Consider the following 27,756-nt stretch of genomic DNA (forward strand, 5'->3'; position numbering starts at 1 on the left):
CCTTTGTTTTCTGTCTTGTGCCACCTGGTGACATAATTTTCTATCATTTGACAGTGGTGCAGATCTCCGCTGGGGAGGGGCCGGAAGGTCACTACAATTGATCTCAGCCCCCTTGTGTTAGGGAACGAAAAAAAAACTCAGCTTGGATTTCTCCTCTTGATCACTATCCTGTAGTCCTTGTTAGAAAGTGCATGCCTTAAAAGAAAGAAAGACTAGCATTTATATAGCGCCTTTCATGACCACTGGACGTCTCAAAGCGCTTTACAACCAATGAAGTACTTTTTTTTTGAGTGTAGTCACTGTTGTAATGTGGGAAACATATGAACATTGCTTTTAGAGTCAGCCAAAGCCATACATAAGACTGGATCTAAATCTCACAAGCAGCCGCTGGTTATTTTTGCCAACACTGGCACTCAGTGGTCAAAGGTACCAGGTGAAACCATCCCATTTTTAATATGTGTGAATATCGGGTGAGAATAGGATCTGATCGGACTTGGTGACCTAGAAATTCGGTGGGCTGCGCCACCAGATAGTGCCCAAAGATAGCACCCTTTAAGAAGGGGAGGAAGGCCTGCAGTACCGCAGCGTGCCGTGCCGCAGCGTGTGGCGCTGCGGCACGTTGCGCTGCGATTTTCAGTTGCAGCGCCCCAAGACGGATGCGGGGCACCTCGAGTAGCACCGCGCTTCCGTTTGGGGCGCTCAAACTGAATTTCCGGCTGGCGCTTGCGGCTCCTTCCGGGGCGGTACTTCCGGCACCACCGAATTTCTAGGCCAGTGATAATCACATATCCTCGCTTCTCCCCAACCCCACCAAATATAATGGCCCAGAAATTCGGGTCGGCGGCTTCCCGTGGGTGCAAGCCCCCGATCTGCACTTACCTAGCGCGCTGGCCGTTGAGCTGTGGGCCCCCGTGGAATTCCGATCCGGGGCCTGGTCCAGCTGCCGGTGCGCAGTGCTTGCGTATCCCAGGGGCGCAGTTAGTTCGAAGCGTCCCCTGGGATCACGTGGGCCATGGGGAGCCAATCGGAGCAGGGAATGCTCTATTCATAAGTCTGACAGGGAGTGTTGTCAAACTTAGAAATACTACGGGCCCTTTCTTCTTACAAAACATCACTAAATCTTCAAATAACTTTAAAAAGAAATCACATTTTTAAAATAAACTATAAATTAAATGAAATAACAATTTTAAACAATAATTTAACTTTTTGAAAAAAATAATTTTATTTTCTAACGGGGCTAAAAATAAATTTACCTTGCTTTAAAGTATTTAAAAATAATAAACCTGTGGAAAAAATGTTTTAATTTTAATTAATTCACCACTTACCTTGTAAAAAGCAGGCCTTATGCCTGCTTTTTACATTTCTAAATTCTGCAGGCTTACCTTCCCGGGAAAACCTGTAAAAAAAAAACGAAGTTCGATGCGCACACGCAGCCTCTCCTGCGCACGCGTTCGACCTCTGAACCCCTGCTATCAGGGGAACAGAAGTGCCGGTTTCCTGCGCATGCACAGTGCATGCAGGAAACCGGCACTTCCATTGGGCCTACGGGTGAGTACCCCGTGCGTACTCACCCGTGGAGACCTGAATTTCTGGGCCAATAGCCCTCTGATACTTGCTGTCAAGGCTCACTGCCACATTTCAGGATTTATTGACTTTTTTAACAGAAATAATTTGAAAAAAGGGTTACTTTTAATATTGTGTTTAAAACAAAGTGTATTCACACAAGTTTTTTTTTAAAAAGAAGCACTTACACAAAAGATGTTTAAAATGCTAAATGGAAGTTTTTTCCCCATAACCTGGACAATAAATAATTCAGTAGCTTGTCTAGGTGATGGGAAAACACTTCACACTCATTGTGTTGGGAAATTCTTTGGGGTAGACATTGCTTATGGACCATTTTCGGGCACATACCCAACAGCACACAGACAGTCAAATCGGAGGGCCCAAGGCCTGCCATAAACTGGGCCTCGAGCCTCATTTTAATCATTTAGGAGAGCTGCCAGCGTCTGTTTCCACACCAGAGGCAGCTCACCCATTTCAAGGAGACCAAGTCCTGCAAGAGGGGGACAGTTGCAGGCTGGCAGCAGCCCTCAGGAGTGCTGTGGAGCTGGGAGGAGTACTCCTGTTCCTTCTGATTCCATAGGAAGCTCAAAAAAATATCGACTTACTTTTTTGTCGGCAGTTGCTGCTTTGCCACAGCAACCACTGAAGAATCCTAAGCAAAGTAGGCCTTAGTGCCATCCAATTTAGGAGAGCGGTCCGAAAACAGGCGTTAGGCTCCTCATTCACATATGTAAGGGGCCTAATGACTGTTTTAGGTAGCCGCCAGGGGCACCTGATAAATCAACCAACCCAAGCAGACGTATTGCAGGTGCCCTTGGGGCACGGGAGATAGCACAGTGAAACTGGTGCTTTTGTGACCGTCTTCGACCATAATACCTGCCTGTGAATAGAGGGAGATAAAAAGAGAGGAACTGAAAGCTGACATGGGAGTTGAATGATCAGAGAAAAATAGCAGACTGCAGGAAGAATAAGTTCTGTCCGGGGCTCAAGGCCAAAAATGCAGGTGTTCAGTTTATAACCAGTAATTGTACAAAAAGTGAAATCATTTTGAACATATGAGTAAGATAGTCCACCAATGTGAAATGATGTGGCAAGGTCATTATTTTCTTTAGGTACAGGAAGTAAAGTGGTCGAATTGAATAAGTGAGTTTTAATTCTAACTGGTACTCTATATGTTCATGTGCTGTGAGATAAAGCAGCTTAAATATTCGTGTCAAGCCTTGTCTTACCAAATCTTCACTCGGTCCTGTTATGTTCATAAATAAATAAACGTTTTCATTATGAACAGCTAGCTTGAGCTAGTCATTTATTCAGCCATGTGGACTAGTGTACAGGCATCCATCTTGACTACTGCATCGTGGGTAGCCCACTGATAAACATACAGCTCCACCTAGTGTAGCATTCTAGAATGAAATGTTACTGATCATTACATCCCCCTTCCTTTGAGGTTAAACAAAATCAATATCAATAAACTTTCATGAAAAACGATAAAGATGATATCAGTAACACTTTTGCTAGTGCTCTATAAACCTTCGAATGAACTTGGTTTTGTTTTACATAACGACATAAACATCTTCACAACAGTCAACACATTTTCAAAGCTTTACTTTATGAACTCTAAGCTTTTCATTCTTTTATTATAGTTTTCTTTGTACTCAAAGATTAAGTCTATCAGGCTTTTTTACTTCACGTGTGGATCTTCTCAGCACAGGTAAGTCTGATGTGTTTGCATGGGAGCCTGTATGTGTGTTTGTGTTAGATTGTTCTGGTGGTGAGTGACAAGATTCAGTTGCGGCATTGTCATCGCTTTGCTCTTGGATAGTTTCTTGTGTTTTCAGGAGGGAACGGCGGTTCCTCCTGAGAATCTGTCCTTCCTCAGTTCTAACAGTGTATGACCTTGGTCCTACTTCCTCAAGAACTGTAGTTTTCCTGTTCCATGCATCTGGATCCTCAATCCTGACAACATCATCCCTTGTCAATGGTTTCAGAGTTTTGGATGACTTGTCATAGTGTGATTTCTGTTTCAGCTTTAACAGTTGAAGTCTCTGTCTCAGTTCCTTACTCTGCTTTTCTTTTGCACAGCAGGGTAGCGTGGTGCGCAACTTGCGACCCATTAGGAGCTCAGCAGGTGAAGAACCACAGTCTAAAGGGGAGGCTCGGTAGCTCAGCAGGGCGGGATAAGGATCAGACTTGCTTTCTGTTGCTTTCTTCAGTAGCTGTTTGAGAACTTGAACACCTTTCTCTGCCTTACCATTTGACTGAGCATACAGAGGACTGGATGTGATGTGCTGAAAGTCATAATGTGCTGCAAACTGTTGCCACTCCTTACAGTTGAAGCACGGACCATTGTCGCTAACGGCAATCCTGGGAATTCCATGTCTGGCGAAGATGGATTTAACATGCATTATGACACTGCTTGCTGATGTGCTTGAGAATAGCGCCATCTCAGGATAGTTAGAATAGCAGTCAATCACTAATAGATAGTCTTTACCATTCAAATGATAAAGGTCCATACCAACCTTTTGCCATGGTGCTGTTGGTAAGTTAGCTACTATCATTGGTTCCTTTGTTTGTTTGTTTTGGTGTTTCTGACATGTCTCACATTTGCCTATCATGTTCTCAATGTCCTTATTTATGCCAGGCCAATAAACAGTGTCTCTTGCTCTCCTTTTGCATTTTTCAATTCCGAGGTGTCCTCATGAATCCTTTTGAGCATGTCTCTACGTAGAGCCTGTGGAATGACTATTCTGTTCTGTTTTAGTAATAGTCCACTTGCGACACTCAACTCTGACCTGATGTGATAGTACTTTGGACAGGAACCTTTTGGCCAACCATGATGAATGTTCTCTATTATTGTTTGTAACACTGTATCTTTTACTGTTTCTTCTGCTATTTGCTTTGATTTTGTGTCTGACACGGGCAGCGCAGCAGTGACCATACACACATGAACATCCACGTCTTCCTCAGTAGAGCTCAGATGACTCATTGTGGGTGCTCGGGATAGTGCATCTGCTAACACTATGTGTTTGCCTGGTGTGTAGATCAGTTCAAAGTCATATCTTTGCAGCTTCATCATGAGTCGTTGAATCCTTGGAGACATCTCATTCAGGTTTTTTTTTACGATGGCAACCAGTGGGCAGTAGTCTGTCTCAACTGTGAAGGTGGGAAGTCCATATATGTAGCCATGGAACTTTTCTAGTCCAACTACCAAGCCTAGACATTCCTTTTCAATCTGGGCTTCCAATCTTCACCCTCTGCTTGTAGCAAGACCGCGCCTAGGCCATCTTTTGATGCATCCGTTGACACTTTGATTCCCTTTGTTGGGTCAAAGAAGGTGAGTACAGGTGTGGTTGTCAGCACTGTTTTAAGGTTCATCCACTCTTGTTCATGTCTTTCTGTCCATGCGAACTCATTTGTTTTATGTAGCAGGTCTCGCAGACAGGCTGTCTTGGCTGACAAGTTAGGAATGAACTTTCCAATGAAGTTTATCATCCCCATGATGCGTAGCACTCCTTCTTTGTCAGTGTGTCAGGGCATGTTGAGTATGGCGTTTACTTTTTCCATATCTGGCTCTATTCCTTTACCAGATAGATTATCTCCTAGGAAAGTGACTTCCTGGACGCCAAACTGACACTTGGCTTTGTTGAGCTTCAGTCCATTCTGGCGTATGCTCTGTAGCACTTTAGTCAGTCTCTCATTGTGTTCTTTCAGTGTGGAGCCCCAGATGATGATGTCATCAACATAGACCCGAACTCCGTCCAGACCTTCAATTATGTGTTCCATCGCTCTATGAAAGATTTCAGATGCAGATATTATCCCGAAAGGCATTCTGAGGAAACAATACCTGCCAAATGGTGTGTTGAAGGTACAGTATTTGGTGCACTCTTCATCCAGTTTTAGTTGCCAAAATCCTTGTGAGGCATCGAGCTTTGTGAAGTATCTGGCACCTGACATTTCACTGGTGATTTCTTCTCGCTTGGGAATCTGGTAGTGTTCACATTTTATGTTTGCATTTAAGTCCTTTGGATCCATGCATACTCTTAGATCATTGTTCTTTTTCTTTACACATACCATGGAGTTAACCCAGTCTGTTGGCTCTTTGACTTTCCTGATGACTCCTAGTGTGGTCATTCTGTCCAGTTCTTTCTTGAGCCGGTCACGCAGGGGTGCTGGAACTCTCCATGGAGCATGTACCACTGGCTGAGCATGCTCCTTTAGCTGGATCTTGTAAGTGAATGGTAGAACTCCAAATCCTTTGAACACATCCTGGAAATTACTCACTACAGAATCCACTGAATCATCTGGTCTGCTTATGGCACAGTTTATACGGTAGACTCTCTTGACCAGTTCTAAGTCCTCACAAGCTTTGTCACCTAGCAGTGAATCAAATCCTTCAGCCACAACAGAAAACATGAGATGATGCACTTTGTCTTTGACTGTCACTTTAAGTGTGCATAAACCTAAGCTATCTATTTTCTGTCCATTATAGTTTTTCAGTAGTACTGACTTTTTCTGTATTTTGGGCTTTTCTTTCATATTTTTAATGTCACTCATACTGATTAAGTTTGCTTTTGCCCCAGTGTCTAGTTTCAATGTAACTAATGCTCCATTTACCTGCAGTGGCATTATCCATTTGTCCTCTTTTACTGCATTTACTTTATGTTCAGCATTGTCCATTCCTGAGGGCTGCACATTTTCTGTATCCTTTTCGATATTGTCACATGACACCATTCCTACAAAAAATGTCTCACTTAAATCAGTGTCCTCAATCACATTGACTTGTTGCCCTTTCTTTGTTTTTACTTTTGAAAAGCATTGTTTGGCAAAGTGATTCTTTCCATTACATTTTGTGCACATTTTCCCAAACGCTGGGCATTGTCTTGGCTGGTGCTGGTAACCACAGCATTTACAATTAAAAATTCCATCCTCCGATTGCTTTGCATTTCTGTTCTGCCCACGTTTCTTCCCCTTGTAGGACACAGCACCAACAGCAGCACTATCACTTACTACAGTCGCATCATTCTTAATTTCACTGAAAATCTTTGCATGCTGTTGAGCTAGCTCACTGGCATGGCATATTTTCACGGCATCCTCCAATGTTAGTTCGGTTTCTCTCAACAAACGTTCCCTGACCTTCTTATCATGAATACCAAACACAATCTGGTCACAAATCATGGATGATTTCAGTTCAGAGAAATTACATGTCTGTGCTTTCAGTTTCAGATCGGCCACAAAGCTATCAAAAGTCTCATTTTGCTGCTGTGTCCATGAATGGAACACGTACCTCTCATAGGTCTCGTTTTTTTGGGGAGAACAATGTGTATCAAACTTCTTTAGCACATCGTCCAGTTTTTCTCTGTCCTCCTCTTGATCAAATACAAACGTATTAAACACCTCTATCGCCTGCGGGCCTGCAACCATGAGCAGTAACGCTATTTTCCTTGCATCTGGCTTCGTACCGAACCCGATGGCAGCAATATAGAGTTTGAATTGTTGTTTGAAAGTCCGCCAATTGCAGTTGACATTCCCCGTGAGTTTCAAACCCTCCGGTGGCTTCAAATTCTCCATGTCGCGTTTCACAATATTCAGCAGATATTACCACTTCTGGTACCATGTTATGTTCATAAATAAATAGACATTTTCATTATGAATAGCTAGCTTGAGCTAGTCATTTATTCAGTCATGTGGACTAGTGTACAGGCATCCATCTTGACTACTGCATCATGGGTAGCCCACTACTAAACATACAGCTCCACCTAGTGTACCATTCTAGAATGGCATGTTACTGATCATTACAGGTCCACCCTTGGAGAAATTGAAGGAGTACATGTATGAAAGTCACGAATATCCAGTCCAGGTCAAAAGGGTGTACTACTGAGGGATACTACAGTTGCATCCTTGGGTTGAGTGGCAGGCAACTGACCTTCTCTCAAGAGGCAGGTCAGTTATTTAAATATGTTAATAAGGCTGCATGCCTCAAATTCTAACAGACTTTTAGATTTAGTGGCTGCGGGCCGGATTTCCAAGAGCTCAGGAAATCCAACAGCTGAAGGAAGGTGAGAACAGCCGGATCCAGCAGGTAAGTGCCTCTCCAACTCTGCTTGTGGGGCAGGAGGAGCAGGAGTGCTTCCCCCAGCACACCAAGCTAACCTGCCTCCATCCTGCGATCCAACGCTCCCCCGGCCAGCGATCTCAAGTCCCCCAACATGCAACCTCGCCGACCAGCATCACAAAGCTCCCCCCACCCCGCAATCTCTCCCCTTGACCCGCGGTCACTTCCACCTCCCCACAGCCTCCCCCCCACCCCACAATCTCTCCCCTTGACCCGCGATCTCTTCCACCTCCCCCCAGCCTCCCCCCACCCCCCCACCCCACAATCTCTCCCCTTGACCTGCGATCTCTTCCACCTCCCCCCCAGCCTCCCCCCCGCCCTGCAATCTCTCCCCTTGACCCGCGATCTCTTCCACCTCCCCCCAAGCCTCCCCCCCACCCCCCCACCCCACAATCTCTCCTCTTGACCTGCGATCTCTTCCGCCTGCCCCCCCAGCCTCCCCCCACCCTGCAATCTCTCCCCTTAACCCGCGATCTCTTCCACCTCCCCCAAAGCCTCCCCCCCACCCCCCCACCCCACAATCTGTCCCCTTGACCCACAATCTCTTCCACCTCCCTCCCAGTCGCCCCACAATCTCTCCCCTTGACCCGCGATCTCTTCCACCTCCCCCCCCAGCCTCGCCCCCACCCCCGACCCCGCAATCTCTCCCCTTGACCCGCGATCTCTTCCACCTCCCTCACAGCCTCCCCCCCACCCCGCAATCTCTCCCCTCAACCCGCGATCTCTTCCACCTCCCCCCGCGATCTCTACCTCCCTCCTCTCCAGTCCCCGGCCACGGCCTTCCAGCACAGGCCTTCTCGCTTCTCACTCTGTCTGGATGCCGACCAGGAAACAGAGAAAAAAATTTCAAATGAGGTCCTGCCGTTAAATTCGACAGGATCTCTGTGTTACCCGAATTCCCGGGTTTCCTGGTTGCTCTGATGCCCTACCTCCCACACCCTGCTCCCTCCCCACATCCCCATAATTATCAGGGCCTTATTGTCAAGATTACACATAAAGAGTGGCCAATTGGATGGAATCTACTGGCAGATATGGAATCATATCCTGACATGAGTCAGTACTTTCAGGAGAAAGGGATAAAATTAGTGGAAAAATACAATTAAATAAAATTATTTTGCTAGATTTTTAAACATATTTTGATACAGAATTGCTACCGCAGTCCTGATAGAGAACGAGCCCATAAGGTTCTTCTTTTCCAGTGCTCTGAGTTTGCTATGCACGCAGCACTGAGAAATAATCCATTAGTGCAAACGTATGAACCAAAGTGTCCAGGATGTGATGAAAGCAGCTTTTCTCAAGCATGTTTACTTTCCCATTGTACAATAGGAAGCACAAACTGGGCGTCGTAAATCACTTGGTGAAAAATAATTAGAAGTGTTTCCTTTCATCTTGCAGAGTATGCTACAACTGATAATCGTTGATTTGTCCTTTCACAGCTGCCCATCAGATTTAAACAGTGTTGCTTGTTCCCTATTTATTAATAATTCAGGATGTTTCACTGTGATCATATGATGCATCCAAATGACTAAAATACTGGTAAAACTCACTTGGCGTTGCTCATGAGTGCACCTGGACATGAGAGAGTGGAGCAGTCAAGTGGAGAATGGAGCACAGGTAGAGCAGTTGAGCAGTCGGACAAAATGGGACCTGGAACAGGATACAAAGTTCTAGCTGATGTCAGGAGGCAGTGTGGTCACTTTCCTGTTATCTGGCAATTGGTAGCAAAAAGGCAATGGGTTTGAACTGAACAAAAGCATTTTGGGGCCTGTGCCTCTGCTCAGATCTTCAGCTCAGGAATAACTCCACTCCCATGATCCCATCCTCAGTCCAGAAACACCTCTCCTTCCAATCTCGGCACAGAAATGCCTCTGTGCCTGGTCTCAGCCCTCAGAACACCTTTGCTCCTATTCTGGTTTAAAGGGTTTGTCCACAATAGTCCTGTTGTAAGAGGTCCGTCTGCCCATGGCCAGAGCCAAAATAGCAGATCCAACCTAAGTGCCACTGGCAGCAGCAGTTCATATTTTTCAGTACTAAGTGATCAGAAACACCAGATAAAAACCTTTTCCAATGGAAGTTTGGTGTCTTTGATTAGCATTGTTTTGTTTGGTTTCCAGGGTTGCCACAGATGCTGCTTTTACCATTGAAGGTAACCCTGTAAAGTAAGTCAGGTATGATTATTTTAATGGCTAGGATAAAGACTATTGTTTAGCCTAAAAGTCTTCTAATCCTCTTGAACCTTGACAAGAATCTGGTCCATAGGAATCTGCAAGAAGATCCCAAGGGAATTGGGCACAGGGAGAGATTAAATCTAAGTAAAGGCAGACATAGTAAAAAAGATAACCTTCATTGTCAATGTCACCTACATTATAAAAAACACTTCACAGGATCAATCCTTGCCTCGGAACCTATTTTTAACTGTTCAAACAATGAGGTACAGGAAAGCAAAGTCCTTAAACTGAAACTGTTTCTAAGATATTGACATACACCTCTGTTAGAATATATAATTGTTTTTCAAACAATAAGTTCATTAATAACACTGCTTAACAGGTTTGGTATACCGTACACTGCTTACCAGTAACTGCTTCTCACCATTTCTAAATTGAGAACTCTTGGCCAATTTGGGAAGCTGTTACATGCAGAGCTGATCCTAATCATTCTTCTGCAGGATGGGAGATCCCTTCCTGCTGCAAATCCCATGTTTCCTTTTCCAGGATGGCTGATTTCAGCTGATAGCACCTAATTTTCCTTTTATAATGCACAGAATGTACGTAAAATCCTGTGGAACCATTGGCTGCGTGAAGAGCCCTCCCCATGTCACCCATCCTGTGCGTAGTTCCTTTCTATATTCCAGCACGTGGTTGGCCAGAGCTATCTTTCATTAGTAAGACAGTGGGTTACTATCAGGAATAGTAAGCTGCTGCGCTGCTGAACTGGGCTCAACATAAGGTTTTTAGGACAAGAAAATAAGGTATGTAATTTTCTGTAACATTTATCAGAAGCAAATCATGTTTTTTTTTAAATCAAACTTTTGCATAAAGATATGTAAAAAAATCAAAAATAAAGGGAGGTAAGGAAACATAGGGATGTTGTGATGTGTGCAATGATGTAACCAAACTGGAAAAGAACATTGTTTTGGAGGAAATATTAGCAGGTGTATCTCTGGATAAAATGAATCTCACATTATTTTGGTAGAATCTGAATTTTTAAAGTTTAAAATAGAATAGAAATGATTTCAAACCACTTGTTCTGGGGAAGTTAAGCCATATATCCAGTGTTTAACAGAAAGCATTGTAAGTTATGGAGACCTGGGTGTTGTAACCTGTTTATGATTTCCAATATTTGCTGTGTTTTTTAAAGTATTTAGATCAACGTATTGCTGTATGACAGATTTTACGCATACTAAAATAACTGGTAGAATATCCAGTGGGATAATCTGATTGTTTTCAAAGGAGTCCCGTATAATTATTTGGGACCTATTGTAAATTGTGCAGGGTATTAGCTGTCTCATAGGATCTGATAAAATCTTAAAGAAAACAACAGTACTTTAAGATTTCTTGGTAAATATTTCACTCTCTTTTTCTTTGGTGCATTCTCACCATTTATTCTGTTTTTCACTAAAATCCTCGCGTGCCATAAGCAGGGTCCATGTTCTATTCGGTCTAAAAATACATTGCACTTCAAAAATGAAATGACAGGGGGAGAGAAAATGTTATCTGGGAAGGCCAGATCTTTCCTATGCTCCATTTGTACAGTTTCCCACAGGGGTTGTACTTGGTTTGGGTCAGATGAGCTGAGTTGAATGCTGACTCTCAGGATTTATGCTGGGACCTGATTCTGAGCCACCAGAGTGTGCTCCAGGAGATACTAAATTAACTGCCTGCTGCATGCTGTGCCATACTTGGTTACAGCCAGTAGAAGATTTGTAGGATGGTTATTTATGAAAGCTCCGATTCACAACCTGAATCTGCACCAGAGTTAGAGGTGGGAGCTTTAACTTCAAAAGTATGATTGGAAAGAATCCCACACCATTTATACCAGGTGATGGGAGGTGCCCCAACTGTAAATTCACAAATGGCCTTTGCTCCTTCTTCCTCTGTGGCAAAACTGAGCTGCTGGAGTGATTTTTAACTACATTTTCATGAATATCAGGCACCAATGTATTGACTCAATATTAGAAATAAAAGAGTTAAAGCTTTTGTTTATCTTGTAGTTTCTGTAGATACTTGAGCACTGCATTCTGTCATTAATCATCTGAGAGACATACAATATGTGCAAGGTGGGCCTGCTGTGCAAACATTGGTAGAATTTTCTAATTTACCATATCCTGGTGGGATGGTAATTTCTCTCCTGAAATTGAGGCCATCAGCCTGGCTGATGGGCAGTCCTGCTGTGCGTGACTAACAGGTGCAGGCACAGATAGATTTCAGTGGGGATGTTTAAGTTATCATTACACAGAGTTCCCTCATTGTAATGAGTCGTGCAGATTTCTCATTCTGAATAAGTGCATTATGCACTGTGAAAAATGAAATGGGATGACTGACCTGGCTTACAATGCAACAATGACAAGTAGGAAAAACCATTAAAGAGAAATGTCAGTATGCTCTCGAGTTCAGCACTGAGATAAAGTAAAATGGCTGCTAAGATATTAATTGGTTGGTGTTCCTTTGAATAAGTACCTTGGAATGAGGAGGTCATTTGATGGGAGCAATTGGCAGGTGAGAGGACTAAACCTCAAAAAGAAAGTGACCGCTAATGTTGTGTATGTACCTTTAAGGGAATAACTGGTCTTAGACTGCAGAACCGGCAGTGACCACCCCTGTATAAAAGGCCCTAGCAGGCTTCTGTAGCTTCAGTTTCAAGCTGCCTCTTGTTCAGTAAAGTACCTGTTAAACTGTTCTCCCGAAGTCCATGTATGATTGAGGCGCGGACTTTACAGTGGCGATGAGTAAGTTCGAACTCACCTACAGTGTGGCATCATCTCACGGGGATCTCGCCTGAAAGGAAGGTCCTGGAAGGTCGTAGTCTGAGCAACGGGCGTCGACCGAGGGCAACCGCCCAAAGAATCCATCGGTGTTTGGAGAATTACAGGAGAGACTGTGGTTCCAGCGAATCGTGCTGGTAGCAGGTAGCGCGCTGACCCTTCCGGACTGCGGCGGGCTCAAGCTCGATCGAGCGGCTCTACAAATCGGGCCGCGCAGCGTCGCCGGGAAAAGAAAACAAGAGAGAGAGGGTGGAGCGCACAGGACGTGGTCGGTGCTCGAGAACAGGATAGCGGAGAGAAACTAAACGGGGGGGGGAAGGAAAGCGAGACGCACCGAAGCTGCGGGTCGCCGCCATTACCCCGTAGAATGCTAGGAGCAGCGTGGCAGTAAGGGGAAGAAGCAAAAGCGCGGGAGGCGCCATTTTATCCCGTTGGGGAAGAAGCAAAAGCGCGGGAGACGCCATTTTATTCCATTGGGGAAGAAGCAAAAGCGCGGGAGGTGCCATTTTAAATCACCCAAGATGCCGAAAAGTGGCAGTATCACTGCTTTTGACAACGAGGTAGAAGACTGGACCACGTATGTGGAAAGAATTGAAGGCAAATGAGGTGGCTGATGGAAAGAGGGCGTCGGTATTATTAAATCTGATGGGTGCGAGTACGTACGGCCTATTGCGGAATTTAATTACCCCAGCTAAACCAATGGAGAAAAGTTTTGAGGAGATTGTTCATATCTTACAGGAACACCTAAGCCCTACACCACTGCTGATAGCAGAAAGATTCAAGTTCCATAAAAGAAACCAGCACAAAGATGAGAGCAATGCTGACTATCTTACGGAACTACGCAAGTTATCGAAGCACTGCCAGTTCAGAGCAGGACTGGCAGACACCTTATGGGATAAGTTTGTCTGCGGGCTCCAGAGTGAAGGAACCCAGAAACGACTACTTTCAAAAAAGGACCTGACGCTAGAACAGACTTTCAGCGTGGCAGTATCCTACGAAGCAGCAGCACGGGGAGCTGCGGAAATACAACAGAAACCACAAGAATACAGCGCTAACGAAATGGCGTATGGAGCCAAAAAGTGCTATCGCTGCGGCAGAACAACCCATGAGCAGAAGGACCGCTGGTTAAAAGACAAAATATGCAGGCAATGCGGGAAAATGGGACATATAGCAAGAGTCTGCAGGTCGGGAAAGAAGACCAACATGACAAGAACTACTAAGGAACAGTACAGGAAAGTAAAGAAACTGACAGATAGTAGTTCAGAAGATCAGGAGAGTGATAAGGACTCCGGGAGCAGGCAACTAAGTTGTTTAAAGTTACACAACGTGATCGCAAAAGAAGATCACCGAACCATTTGGGTCACCCTCATTATAGCAGGGTCCCCAGTGAAGATGGAATTGGACACAGGATCAGCCCTAACTGTCATGAATCGACGAGACTATGAGCGGCTATTCTCACACATACCCTTAAAGGACACGTCCATTGTATTGAAGACATACACGGGGCAAAAGGTCTACCCCAGAGGAAAAATAAGGGTGCCAGTTGAATATAACAGAAAGGAAACACAGAAACTATACATGTATATACTACGAGATGGAGGACCACCATTATTGGGACGTGAATGGATCCGAAGACTACAATTGGATTGGCATTCCATTCTGGCACTAACTGTGACTGACAAAAAAGATGATGATGTCGCGCCTGGACGTCTGTCACAAATTCTATCTGGCGCGGAAGAGGTGTTCCAACAAGGACTTGGGACTCTAAAAGGAGTAAAGGCAACAATAAAGATTGAGGATAACGCAATCCCAAAATTTTTCAAGGCCAGACCGGTGCCATACGCAATACGCCCAGCTGTGGAAACTGAACTAGAGAGTCTGGAGCGTTCGGGGGTGCTGTCTAAGGTGGACTGGAGCGAGTGGGCCACACCCATCGTTCCTGTAATGAAGAAAGCATTGAGCAGCACGCCTGGGGAGCCAAGGAAGGTTCGCATCTGTGGGGACTTCAAGGTGACTGTGAACCCAGTCCTGCACACAGTACAGTATCCGCTTCCGCGGATAGAAGATATTGTCGCCTCACTATCTGGAGGGAAACATTTTACAAAGATTGACCTGGCTCAAGCGTATCTACAAATGGAGGTGGAAGAAGCATCTAGGAAATACCTCACGATAAACACTCACAAAGGCCTTTACCAGTACAATCGACTGGTATTTGGGGTAGCATCGGCCCCGGCTATGTGGCAGAGGGCAATGGAACAAGTCCTGCAAGGCATCCCGGGGACCCAGTGTTATTTGGACGACATCCTGGTTACGGGCGAAAATGACAATGAACACCTTGCCAACCTGGAACAGGTGCTCACGAGATTGCAGGAATATGGGCTATGAGCCAACCGTCCCAAGTGCAAGTTCTTCAGGAAACAAATCTCGTATTGTGGCCACATGATTGATGAGGAAGGGTTGCATAAGTCGCCGGACAAGTTTGAGGCTGTAGTCAAGGCTCCAGCACCAGAAAATGTGTCGCAACTGAGGTTGTTCCTCGGGTTGGTGAACTACTACCATAAGTTCTTGCCGAATTTATCTACAATTCTGCACCCACTGAATGCCCTCCTTCAAACTGGTGTAACATGGAAATGGAGTGATGAGTGTAAGCGTGCCTTTCAGGAATGTAAATGCCAAATCACTTCAACCCAACACTACCGATTCAGTTGGCATGTGATGCATCACCTTACGGCATTGGAGCGGTGCTGTCACACAAATTCCGTGACGGTGACCTCAGTCGAGCGTAACTATGCCCAGATTGACAGGGAGGCCCTCAGCCTGGTGTGGGGGGTGAAGAAGTTCAATCACTATCTGCACGGGCAGAAATTCACCCTACTGACTGATCATCAACCCCTGGTCTCAATTTTTAACCCAAAGAAGGGCGTTCCGGTGATGACGGTACAACGGCTGCAAAGATGGTCACTTTTTCTAGGGGCACATCAGTGTGATATAGAGTACAAAGGTACGAAACAACATAGAAACGCTGATGGGCTGTCGCGCCTACCGTTGCCTACAGCGGAAGAAGCACCTGCAGTGGACCCTGTGGAGATATTCCATGCGACCATAGTCGAATGTTTGCCTGTTACAAACGCAAGTATTGAGAAGGAAACCCGAAATGACCCGACAATCTCTCAGGTCTATGATTTGACGGTGAAGGGATGGCCAGCACATGGCGACTCACTGTTGCCAGCATTCCCGCCAAGGAGGGAACAGCTGTCAGTGTGCCGGGAAACCTTGATGTGTGGATCCCGAGTGGTAATTCCACCCAAGTTGAGAGATAGAGTACCCAATGAGCTTCACGAGGGTCATCTGGGAGGGGTAAAAATGAAGAGCCTAGCCAGGGCGTTTGTGTGGTGGCCGGGAATCGATAAAGAAATCGAGGATATGACCAAGAGATGCACAGGATGTCAGAAGGTCCAAAACGCTCCACCACAGGCCCCGCTACATCCATGGGAGTGGCCCTCATCTCCATGGCAACGGGTGCACATTGATTTCGCTGGTCCATTTATGGCCTCAAGGGCCTAGAAATTCAGTTGCTTGCGCCACCAGTTTGTGCCCATAGAGGCCACTCAGAGGCTTTAGCGCCACTGGCCACAACCACCGCGATATTTAGCGGGGCGCTAATGGCGGCATTAGCCTGTAGCGCTGCGCCGCCACCGATGATGTCATCGGTGTGCGCAGCGCCCCGCTACCGCACCAAGCGCCATATTAGGTCGCGCCCGCCTCTTCCGCGCCGGCCGCAAATAGCGACCAGTACACAGGGGCCTACCTGTGGCGGTAGTGGGGCGAGTTAAGGTGGAGGTGCGGCCGGTCGCTTTTTCGGCGGCCGCCTGCCCGCACCTCCGTCCCCGGCCTCCTACACCCACCCCCCGCGGCATTGCCAGCTGTTTCCCGAGAGCCCGGCACTTCTCCTTGGTGCCGGGCTCATTTGCCGGCACTCACGAGCGGGGATCGCGCTGTTGCAGGCACCTCCCCCTTAACAGTGGGAGGAAGGCCTGCAGTACCGCAGCCTGCCGTGCCGCAGCAGGTGGCGCTGCGGCACTTTGCGCGCCGATATTCAGTTTCAGCGCCCCAAGCGGGGCGCCGAAAGCCTTGTTTAGCGGCCGGCTTCCATTTGAGGCGCTGAAACTGAATATCCCGATGGCGCAAGTGGCTCCGCGTGCAGCGGTAATTCCGGCGCCCAGGCGAGCTTGGTGCCCCAAACTGAATTTCTAGCCCAATGTTTCTAATCACTGTGGACGCCCATTCGAAATGGCCAGAGGTCATTAAAATGTCCTCCACCACCACGGAGAAAACTATTGCAGTCCTACGGACCACCTTCGCCAGGAATGGGTTGCCAGAACAGATCTGTTCCGACAATGGCCCACAGTTTGTGTCTGAGGATTTCCGGAGGTTCCTGAAGAATAATGGGGTGAAACATTACACATCTGCCCCATATCATCCAGCCACAAATGGATTGGCTGAGAGGTTTGTTCAGACCTTTAAAAAGGCCATAAAGGCAATGTATAATGACGACATACCACTGCAACACAAGGTGGATAACTTCCTGTTTGCTTACCGGAATGCAACACATGCAGTAACCAACCAAACTCCAGCCGTACTGTTTTTTAACCGGAGACTAAGATGTCGCTTGGATTTGCTCAAACCAAACATAAGACGAGATGTTGAGGATAAGCAGTTCCAGCACATAAATGAGAAGCCAACCAGGAGCTTCAAGATACGGCAACCAGTCTTGGCCCGCGACTACCGAACAGAAAAATGGCAGCCAGGCACGATATGCACACAGCAGGGACCACTAATGTACACAGTGGACGTTGGGGAGAGCATCATGAGACGCCATGCTGACCAGATTCTAGAGTCACAGGAACAAGCCAAACCTGTACCACAAGCATGTGCACCTGGTAATGAGCCCGAAGTACAGATTGCGTCTACCTCAGAAGCAGGGGTATTGGAAGCTGACGAACCAACCAATGACAATGAGCCAGAATTGACTCCACCGCCAGAACAGGATACTCGAGAAAGGCGCTATCCAGTCTGGATCAGGAAGCCTCCTCAAAGACTGAACTTATAAATGACTATTTCAGTTGATGTATATATTACTGAGAAAATTGTAATTAGTTATTATTTAGTTGTTAAATGAATGTTATGTACTGTTTATCTAAAAGGGGAGGAATTGTTGTGTATGTACCTTTAAGGGAATAACTGGTCTTAGACTGCAGTACCGGCAGTGACCACCCCTGTATAAAAGGCCCTAGCAGGCTTCTGTAGTTTCAGTTTCAAGCTGCCTCTTGTTCAGTAAAGTACCTGTTAAACTGTTCTCCCAAAGTCTGTGTATGATTGAGGCGCGGACTTTACAGCTAACAGCTTGGCACAGGAGCAAAATTCCAACCCTGGAGGTGATAACAGATGTGCCACAAGGCTGACTTCTAGTGTCGGTGATTTGGTCTTGTGAGGAGGTGACTGATAGGGGAGATTATAAAGCTATGCAATATATTAAATAGTACAGAAAAAGTAAGCCAGAGTGCTAATGAAAGTAGAACAAGGGACACCTGTTCAAACTGATGAAAAGCAAACTTAGTAAATGTTAGTTTATTGTCTACACAATAGTGATTAACACTTAAGATGGACTGCTGGCTAGGATCGTGGAAGAAAACCTTAAAGTTATTTAAGGGACAGTTGGATGGTTAATATGGAGGGGACTAAATTTTTCTAGAGGGGTTAGCTAAGACAATTTGAATGTCCTTGTCTACTTATCTTGTGATCATTTATTATTCTGTTGTGTTTAGTACATTTAGTAGTTTCACTACAGTAACAGTCTTTCCTGAAAGTGAAGTCAGAAGGTTTGAGACTAGAACAGAACAATTAGTTTTTTATACATTGAATATATTACTTTATTGATTAATTGACACCATTTGGTTTACCCTGTTAAAAATCTCACTTACTAATCTATTGGAATATGTTCAAACATTTTGGCTAACATTTTGTTGGTTGTCTACACAGCAAGAGCTCTGTAGTGAAGGTAACAATATTTATGTTATTTGCTGAGTGGTTTCACTGGGGAAACTACTGTTTGTAAACAGAAAGCGCAGAGTTGAGCCTGATTATTTTTTACTGCACCGCTTGGTTGCAGTTACACTCCATTTTGATTATTAATGCAGGTGGCTGACAGCACTTTGCCTTCAAGCCAACGCATTCAACTGGACACATGGGACAAGTGCAGGAAAGATGATCTCTGAGGGCAATGAGTTCTCTTTACCTATTCTCCAGCCAAGTTTGCAAAACTTACTTTGTTTATGAGAAAATATCATTTTCAGGACCAATTTATTTTGAAAGCAACAAAAAAATGATTTGTAGAAATGTAGTGTTACAGAGGGCTTCGATGATCTGTGCAGTGAAATGAAGTGTCCTTGAACCAGGCTATCTGTTGTGGTATTCGTAGAAAAGGCAGCCCAGAATTCACACACCAGCTTCAAATTCTCTTTAGGAGTCTGTTACAAATTAAACCCCAGAACAATCATCACCATTAAAAGTGTTTCACTCTGGGCTGTGAGGTAAGGGAAGAATTTTTTTTAATTTCCTCAAAGTGCTAGGTACTATGCCAACAATATGGTCCACAAAACCTGCAGATCCATGTCAAATAAAATAAAATAACTAGTGGGGTGCCCCAAGGATCAGTGCTGGGGCCTCAGCTATTTACAATCTATATTAATGACTGAGATGAAGGGACCGAGTGTAATGCATCCAAGTTTGCTGATGATACAAAGCTAGGTGGGACAGTAAGCTGTGAGGAAAATATTGGATCCGTGGTTCAGTGGATAAATAATCACATGGATGCTGTACATTAACAAATAACAGGTCTTTACTGGAGGAGGGTAATCTCTAGACTGGGGTACAGAGGCATGCGCACAGCTTATATACCGGTGTGGTCACTGCCGGTACAACAGTATACAGGAGCTGTAAAAAGTAGTTCTGACTTAAAGGCACATACACTACAATTCCTCCCCTTTTAGATTAATAATAACCCCCTTAGTATTCAAATAACAATTACATTTTTACATGTACATTAAATAACAAAAGTCCATTTATAGATTCAGTCTTTGGGGCAGCTTCCTGACCCTTTTGGGATAGCGCCTTTCCAGAGGTTCTTGTTCTTGGTGCAGAGGTGATTCTGGCCCCTTTTCATCAGGTAGTTCATCGGGTTCCACAGCTACTGGGTCTGAAGTAGATGCTACCGGTATGTCGGGTTCATCCCCAGGTACTCGAGACATGGGGTTGACGCATTCCTGTGACGCTAAGATCTGATCGACGTGGCGTCTCACAATGTTCTCCCCGACATCCACTGTGTACATTAATGGCCCCTGCCTTGTACATATCGTTCCGGGTTGCCACTTCTCTGTTTGATAGTCACGGGCCAAGACTGGTTGCCCTACATTGAAGCTCCTTGTCGGCTTCTCATTGATGTGCTGGAATTGTTTGTCCTCAACATTTCGTCGCACATTTGGTCTGAGCAAGTCCAGACGAGATCTCAACCTTCGGTTAAAGAACATCATGGCCGGGGTCTGGTTGGTAACTGCATGTGTCGCGTTTCGGCAGGCTAATAAGAAATTGTCCATCTTATGCTGTAGTGGAATTTCCTCGTCGCACATGGCCTTTATCGCCTTCTTAAAGGTTTGTACGAACCTCTCAGCCAATCCATTGGTGGCTGGATGATACGGGGCGGATGTGTAATGCCTTACCCCATTCCTTTTCATGAATTTTTGGAACTCGTCGGACACAAAAGGCTGGATTTTCCTAAGCCCCTGGAGTCGGGTTGGAGGCGTGCGGGCGATAAAAATCGGAGATCCGGGGGTCCCGACCCCATCCCGCCTCCAACCCGCCTCCATGTCAATTTCATAGGAGTCGGGTTGCCGACAAGTGCTGGAACCCGACTCCCAGAGGCGGGAAGGGATTAAAGGCAATTAAACAGCCTGTTAACAGGTAGTTAACAGGTAGTTTTTTGCCTATTCGCGATTTTTATTGCTGGTTTGTGGGCTTCCCGACAGCTCCAAACCACGAATAGTTTTCGAGGCGGGACGTGGGTCTGAGGTCTTGGAGGGGTCGAGATGCCCAGTGTTCAGGTGAGTGAGGGGTGCAGGAGTGCAAAGGTAAGTGTTTTGCAAGTGTTTAAAGTGTTTAAATAAGTTTAACTTACTTTTACTTACCTTTACAGGAGTCCTGCATTCTGGTGTCGGGAGTCGGCTGCAAGAACCACAGAAGCTCCGATTTTTAAAAAAAAATCAGCTTCTTGGTTTCTGCAGCAAGATGATTTTAAAGTTATCCTGAGAAAGGACTGAGGCTGAATTAGCAGTTTTTCAGTGCTTGACAGCTTCAAACAGCTGTTAAACACTGATATTTCATGTGCCAAAAGCTTTTGACAGATGAAATGTCAATCTCTGACGTCACCTGTTGCCGGGTGGCCCTTAATTGGCCTGCTGAGCCCACAGGGCGGGCTCAACAAGGTCAATCAGAGGAAAATCCAGTGGGTTGGCCACATCTCCATGGAGGCGGGACAACAAGCCCGAATGTGGGTTTCCCACCTCCAACCCGCCCCCGTAGCAAAATCCAGCCCAAACTGTGGTCCATTATCAGAGCAGATCTGCTCTGGCAAACCGTTTCTGGCAAATATGGTCCGTAGGACTGCAATCGTTTTCTCTGTAGTGGTTGAAGACATCTTTATCACCTCAGGCCACTTTGAATGAACATCCATTGCTATTAAGAACATTGAGTCCATGAATGGACCAGCGAAATCAATGTGCACCCATTGCCATGGAGAGGAGGGCCACTCCCATGGGTGTAGAGGGGCATGTGGTGGTGCATTTTGGACCTTCTGGCATCCTAAGCAGCTCTTAGTTAGGTCTTTGATTTGTTGATCGATTCCCGGCCACCACACATAAGCCCTAGCAAGGCTTTTCATTTTCACTCCCCCCAGATAACCTTCATGTAGCTCATTTAGCACTCTCTCCCTTAACTTGGGTGGAATCACCACTCTGGATCCACACATCACTGTCCCCTGGCATACTGACAGCTGTTCTCTTCTGGATGAGAATGCTGGCAACAGTGAGTCGCCATGTGTTGGCCATCCCCTCACCGTCAATTCATATACCCGTGACAGCGTCGGATCATTGCGGGTCTCCTTCTCTATATCCGCATTTGTTACTGGCAATCGTTCAATTATTGACGAATAAAATATCTCGATAGGGTCCACTGCTGGTGCTTCCTCCACAGTAGGCAGTGGCAGGCGCGATAGCCCATCAGCGTTCCCATGCTGTTTCATGCCTTTATATTCTATTTCATATTGATTCGCCCCTAGAAACAGGGACCATCTTTGTAACCACTGTGCAGTCATTACTGGCACGCCCTTCTTAGGATTAAAGATGGAGACAAGTGGTTGGTGGTCAGTCAGCAAGGTGAACTTCTGCCCATGCAGATAGTGGTTGAATTTTTTTACTCCCCATACTAGGCTGAGGGCCTCCCTGTCAATCTGGGCGTAGTTGCGCTCGGCTGAGGTTAGTGACCAAGACGCAAAGGCCACTGGCCTCTCCAACCCATCTGGGAATTTGTGCGACAGCACCGCTCCAATACCATAGGGTGATGCATCACATGCCAAACGAATTGGTAGTGCTGGGTTGAAATGGGCCAACAACTCTTTTGATGTGATCAATTCTTTACACTTCTGGAAAGCTCGTCTACGTACGTCATTCCACTTCCATGGTACCCCTGTTTGCAGTAGGGTGTTCAGCGGGTGTAATACCGTAGACAAATTTGGTAAGAACTTGTTGTAATAGTTTACCAGCCCGAGGAACGACCTCAGTTGTGACACATTTTCCGGTGCTGGAGCCTTGACTACTGCCTCAATCTTGTCAGGAGACTTATGTAATCCCTCTTCATCGATGACGTGGCCGCAATACGAGATCTGTTTCTGGAAAAACTCGCACTTGTGGCGATTAGCTCGTAGCCCATACTCCTTTAATCTGGTGAGCACTTTCTCCAAGTTAGCGAGGTGATCACCGTCATTTTTGCCCGTGACCAAGATGTCGTCCAAATAACACTGGGTCCCTGGAATCCCTTGCAGGACCTGATCCATCACCCTTTGCCAGATAGCCGGAGCCGAGGCTACTCCAAACACCAGCCGGTTGTATTGATAGAGACCTTTATGAGTGTTGATTGTAAGGTAATGTTTCGAAGCTTCTTCTACCTCCATTTGTAAGTACGCCTGGGCTAGATCAATTTTGGTGAAGCGTTTACCACCAGATAGTGAGGCGAAAATATCCTCAGTATGTGGAAGTGGATATTGCACCGTGTGAAGGACTGGGTTCACTGTCACCTTAAAATCCCCACAGATGCGGACCTTCTTTGGTTCCCCAGGCGTATTACTCAACGACCTCTTCATTACAGGAACGATGGGTGTAGCCCACTCACTCCAGTCCACTTTGGACAGTACTCCTGAACGTTCCAAACCTTCCAGCTCTGCTTCAACAGCTGGTCTGATCGCATAAGGCACTGGTCTGGCCTTCAGAAACTTTGGGCTTGCATTTTCCTCTATTTTAATTGTTGCTGTTATTCCTTTTAGTGTTCCTAGTCCCTCCTGGAACACTTCTTTTGCGTCAGTTAGCATTTTTGACAGTCGTCCAGGTGTGACGTCGTCATCCTTTTTGGCCTCAACCTTCAGTGCCTGTATGGAATGCCAATCTAATTGTATCTTCCGGATCCATTCACGTCCTAGCAGTGGTGGTCCTCCATTTGGCAATACATATATATCCGTTTTAGGTATTTCCTGGCCTTTATATGTCACTTTCACCCTTATTTTTCCTTTGGGGTAGACTTTTTGCCCCGTATACGTCTTCAAGACAATCTCTGTAGCTTTCAAGGGTATGTGTGAAAATAGCCGCTTGTAGTCTCTTTGATTTATGACTGTTAGAGCTGACCCTGTGTCCAATTCCATTTCCACTTGGACTCCATCTATCTTGAGTGTAACCCAGATAGTCTGTTGATCCTCCATTTCGGTTACATTATGTAGTTTCAGACCACCCAGCTCCTTGCTTCCGGAGTCTGTGTCACTTTTCTATTCATCTGAACCACTGTCCATCACCTGGTGTACCTTTTTGTACTTCTCCTGTGGAGATTTCTTACTGTTGGTTTTCTTCCCAGACCTGCCGACTCTTGCTATGTGTCCTGTTTTCCCACACTGTCTGCACATTTGGTCCTTGAACCAACAATCTGTCTGGTCATGTGTTGTTCTGTCGCAGCGATAGCACTTCCCTGTTCCCTAGGTCATTTCGTTGGTGCCATATTCTTGCGGTTTCCGTTGTATCTCTGCAGCGCCCCTTGCGGCTGCTTCGTGTGATACTGCCATACTGAAAGCTTTGTCCAGCGTAAGGTCCTTTTCTGATAGAAGCTGTTTCTGGGTTCCTTCACTTTGTAGCCCACACACAAACTTGTCCCTTAACGTGTCTGCTAGTCCCGCTCCAAACTGGCAGTATTTCGATAGCTTGCGCAGTTCCGTTAGGTACTCAGCATTGCTTTCGTCCTTGTGTTGGTTCCTTTTATGGAACTTAAATCGTTCTGCTATCAGCAGCGGTGTGGGGTTTAAGTGGTCCTGTAGGATTTCTACTATGCTTTCAAAATTTTTGTTTACCGGCTTCTCTGGGGTTATTAGATTTCGCAGTAACCCATAAGTTTTTGCACCCATGGAATTTAACAGAACCAGTGCTTTATTAGCATCTGGCACTTCATTCACCCTGCAGTACACCTCAATACGTTCCACATATGTCGCCCAATCTTCGACTTCATTGTCGAACGTAGAGATACTGCCACTCTTCGGCATCCTTGGTTGTGCATTAACTATCACCAATGGCGCCTCCCGTGCTTCTGCTTCTTCTCCGCTAGCACAAAATGGCGTCTCCCGCGCTTTCCTTCCTTCCCGTGCTCGCCCTTCTTCTCCGCTGTGGCTTCTCAAAATGGCGTCTCCCGCGCTCTCCCTGCTTCTCCGCGGCTCAATGGCGCCTCCCGCGCTCTTCCTTCTTCTCTGCGGCTCAATGGCGTCTCCCCTTGCTTTGCCCCGCGGACCCTGATCAGCCCGTGATCCCTGGCTGTGCTCTGCGCATTCTTCTTTTGATATTTTTCGACGCCGCTCAGTCTAGAACCCGGCTGTTTCTTACCCTCTCTCTCTCCGGTTGCTTTATTTTTCCTCGACGCCGCTCGGTGTTCAACCCCCGGCTGCACCCTGCGCTCTTCACCCTCTGTCTTACCCCGTCGACGCTGCTCGGCTCTCTCTCTGCTGTCGGTCGGCTCCAGCCGCCGCTGCTCGGGAAGGGTCTGCTCCGGACCTGTCGTCGGTCTCTTACTGCTCGTTGTGGCTGGGGAACCAAGCCCGGCTCTCCACAGCCTCCCCAGCAAAGTTGGATCTCTGCCTGACTGCTGGGCGGTTGCTCGTGGTCGACGCCCGTGTTCCTGGCCTCGACTATTTTTTTTTCCTTTTATGTTGCAGGTAGATTCGAATCGACACTCGTCGCCACTGTTGGATCCGTGGTTCAGTAGATAAATAATCACACGGATGCTGTACATTAACAAATAACAGGTCTTTACTGGAGGAGGGTAATCTCTAGACTGGGTTACAGAGGCATGCGCAAAGCTTATATACCGGTGTGGTCACTGCCGGTACTACAGTATACAGGAGCTGTAAAAAGTAGTTCTGACTTAAAGGCACATACACTACAGAAAACACTAACAGTTTGCAAAGGGATATAAACAGGATAAGTGAGTGGGCAATAAGGTGGCAGATGGAGTATAATGTGGGGAACTGTGAGGTTATTCACTTTGGTAGGTAGAATAGGAAAACAAAATATTTTTTAAATGGTGAGAGACTACTAAATGTTGGTGTTCAGAGAGATTTAGGTGTCCTAATACACGAAACACAGAGAATTAGCATGCAGACCACACCTAGAGTACTGTGCACAGTTTTGGTCTCCTTAGTTAAAGAAGGATATACTTGCCTTAGAGCCAGCGCAACGAAGGTTCACTAGCTTGATTCCTGGGATGAGAGAGTTTTTTTAGTCGCACCTGAAATGTGGGCATCACTGGCAAAGACAGCCTTTATTGCCCATCCCTAACTGCCCTTAATAAGGTGGTGGTGTGTCGCCTTCTTGAACTGCTGCAGTTCGTGTGGTGAAGGTACTCACATAGTGCTGTTAGAGAGTGAGTTCCAGGATTTTGAACCAGCGACGATGAAGGAACGGCGATATATTTCCAAGTCAGGATGGTGTGTGACTTGGAGGGGAACTTGGAGGTGGTGGTGTTCCCATGCACCTGCTGCCCTTGTCCTTCTAGTTGATGGAGGTCGCGGGTTTGGGAGGTGCTGTCGAAGAAGCCTTGGCGAGTTGCTGCAGTGCATATTGTAGATGGTACACACTGCAGCCACGATACACCGGTGGTGGAGGGAATGAATGTTTAAGGTGGTGGATGGGGTGCCAATCAAGCGGGCTGCTTTGTCCTGGATGATGTCGAGCTTCTTGAGTGTTGTTGGAGCTGCACTCATCCAGGCAAGTGGAGAGTATTCCATCACACTCCTGACTTGTGCCTTGTAGATGGCAGAAAGACTTTGGGAAGTCAGGAGTTGAGACACTCGCCGCAGAATACCCAACCTCTGATCTGCTCTTGTAGCCACAGTATTTATGTGGCTGGTCCAGTTAAGTTTCTTGTCAATGGTGACCCCCAGAATGTTGATTTGGTGATGGTAATGCCATTGAATGTCAGGGGGAGGTGGTTAGACTCTGTCTTGTTGGAGATAGTCATTGCCTGGCATTTGTGAAGCGTGGATATTACTTAAGGCTGAGATGAGAAGGAATTTCTTCACTCAGACGGTTATGAATCTTTGCAATTCTCTATCCCAAAGGGCTGTGGATCCTGAATCATTGAGTATATTCATAGCTGAGATAGGTAGATTTTTGGACTCTAGGGGAATCAAGGGATATGGCGATCGGGCGGGAAATTGGAGTTGAGGTCGATGGTCAGCCATTGAATAGTTGAGCAGGCTCGAGGAGCTGTATGGCCCACTCCTGCTCCTAATTCTTATGTTCTTAAGTATTGATCTGAAAAAGGCCAGTAAAAACATTGGGTGAAGATTTCCTCAGTACTCTCTGTGTATGAAATTTTAAACCGGTTTATAAAAGACAGCACACAAAGGAAACCTTTCTCCTAATATGCTTCTTTGGAAGTAGTTTGAAGAAATTCAGTTTAATATAAACTCCCCCCAACCCCACAAATCTCTCTACTGCTCTCCTGAAAGCACTGATATGCTGGAGTTCAGATCAATATAGAAGCCAACAAAACTGAGATATCCCACCCAAGTGCCATTGTCCAGGTGTGAGTCTCGGGAGTGAGTATTGGCAGGTTGTTCAACACATAGAGAGCAACTCATTGAAGCCCAATGTTGTACGTACTCAACATTAGATTAGAGATTAGCATGTAAAGTTAAGGCACATGGGATTGGGGACAAGGTATTGACGTGGATAGAGAACTGGTTGGCAGACAGAAAGTAAAGAGTAGGAATAAACGGGTCTTTTTCCGAGTGGCAGGCTGTGACTAGTGGGGTACCGCAGGGATCGGTCCTCGGACCCCAGCTATTCACAATATATATTAATGATCTAGACAAGGGAACTAGATGCAATATCTCCAAATTTGCAGACGACACAAAGCTGGGTGGGCGTGTGTGCTGTGAGGAGGATGCCGAGAAACTCCAGGATGATTTGGATAGGTTGGGTAATTGAGCAAAAGCATGGCAGATGCAATATAACATGGATAAATGTGAGGTTATCCCCTTTGGTGGCAAAAACAGGAAGGCAGATTATTATCTGAATGGCAATAGATTGGGAGAAGGGGAAGTGCAACGAGACCTGGGCGTGCACCAGTCGCTGAAGGTAAGCATGCAGGTGCAGCAGGCGGTTAAGAAAGCAAATGGTATGTTGGCCTTTGTAGCGAGAGGGTTTGAGTACAGGAACAAGGATGTCTTGCTGCAGCTGTACAG

General features: G+C 46.1%; 1 protein-coding gene across 1 annotated transcript in view; it reads left to right on the forward strand.

Annotated features, from left to right (window-relative positions):
- The first annotated feature begins 10,576 nt into the window (after nt 1-10,576).
- Nucleotides 10,577-27,756, forward strand: part of sema6a (sema domain, transmembrane domain (TM), and cytoplasmic domain, (semaphorin) 6A) — a 307,183-nt gene continuing 290,003 nt past the window's right edge. Inside the window, exon 1 of the mRNA XM_085987030.1 lies at nt 10,577-10,643. The gene's annotated coding sequence lies outside the window, so the exon portion shown is untranslated. The remainder of the gene's footprint in view (nt 10,644-27,756) is intronic.

Source organism: Somniosus microcephalus, chromosome 1 (genome assembly GCF_052327205.1).
Source record: "Somniosus microcephalus isolate GS21.2 chromosome 1, FLI_Smic_1.0, whole genome shotgun sequence".
NCBI classification, from domain to species: Eukaryota; Metazoa; Chordata; class Chondrichthyes; order Squaliformes; family Somniosidae; genus Somniosus; species Somniosus microcephalus.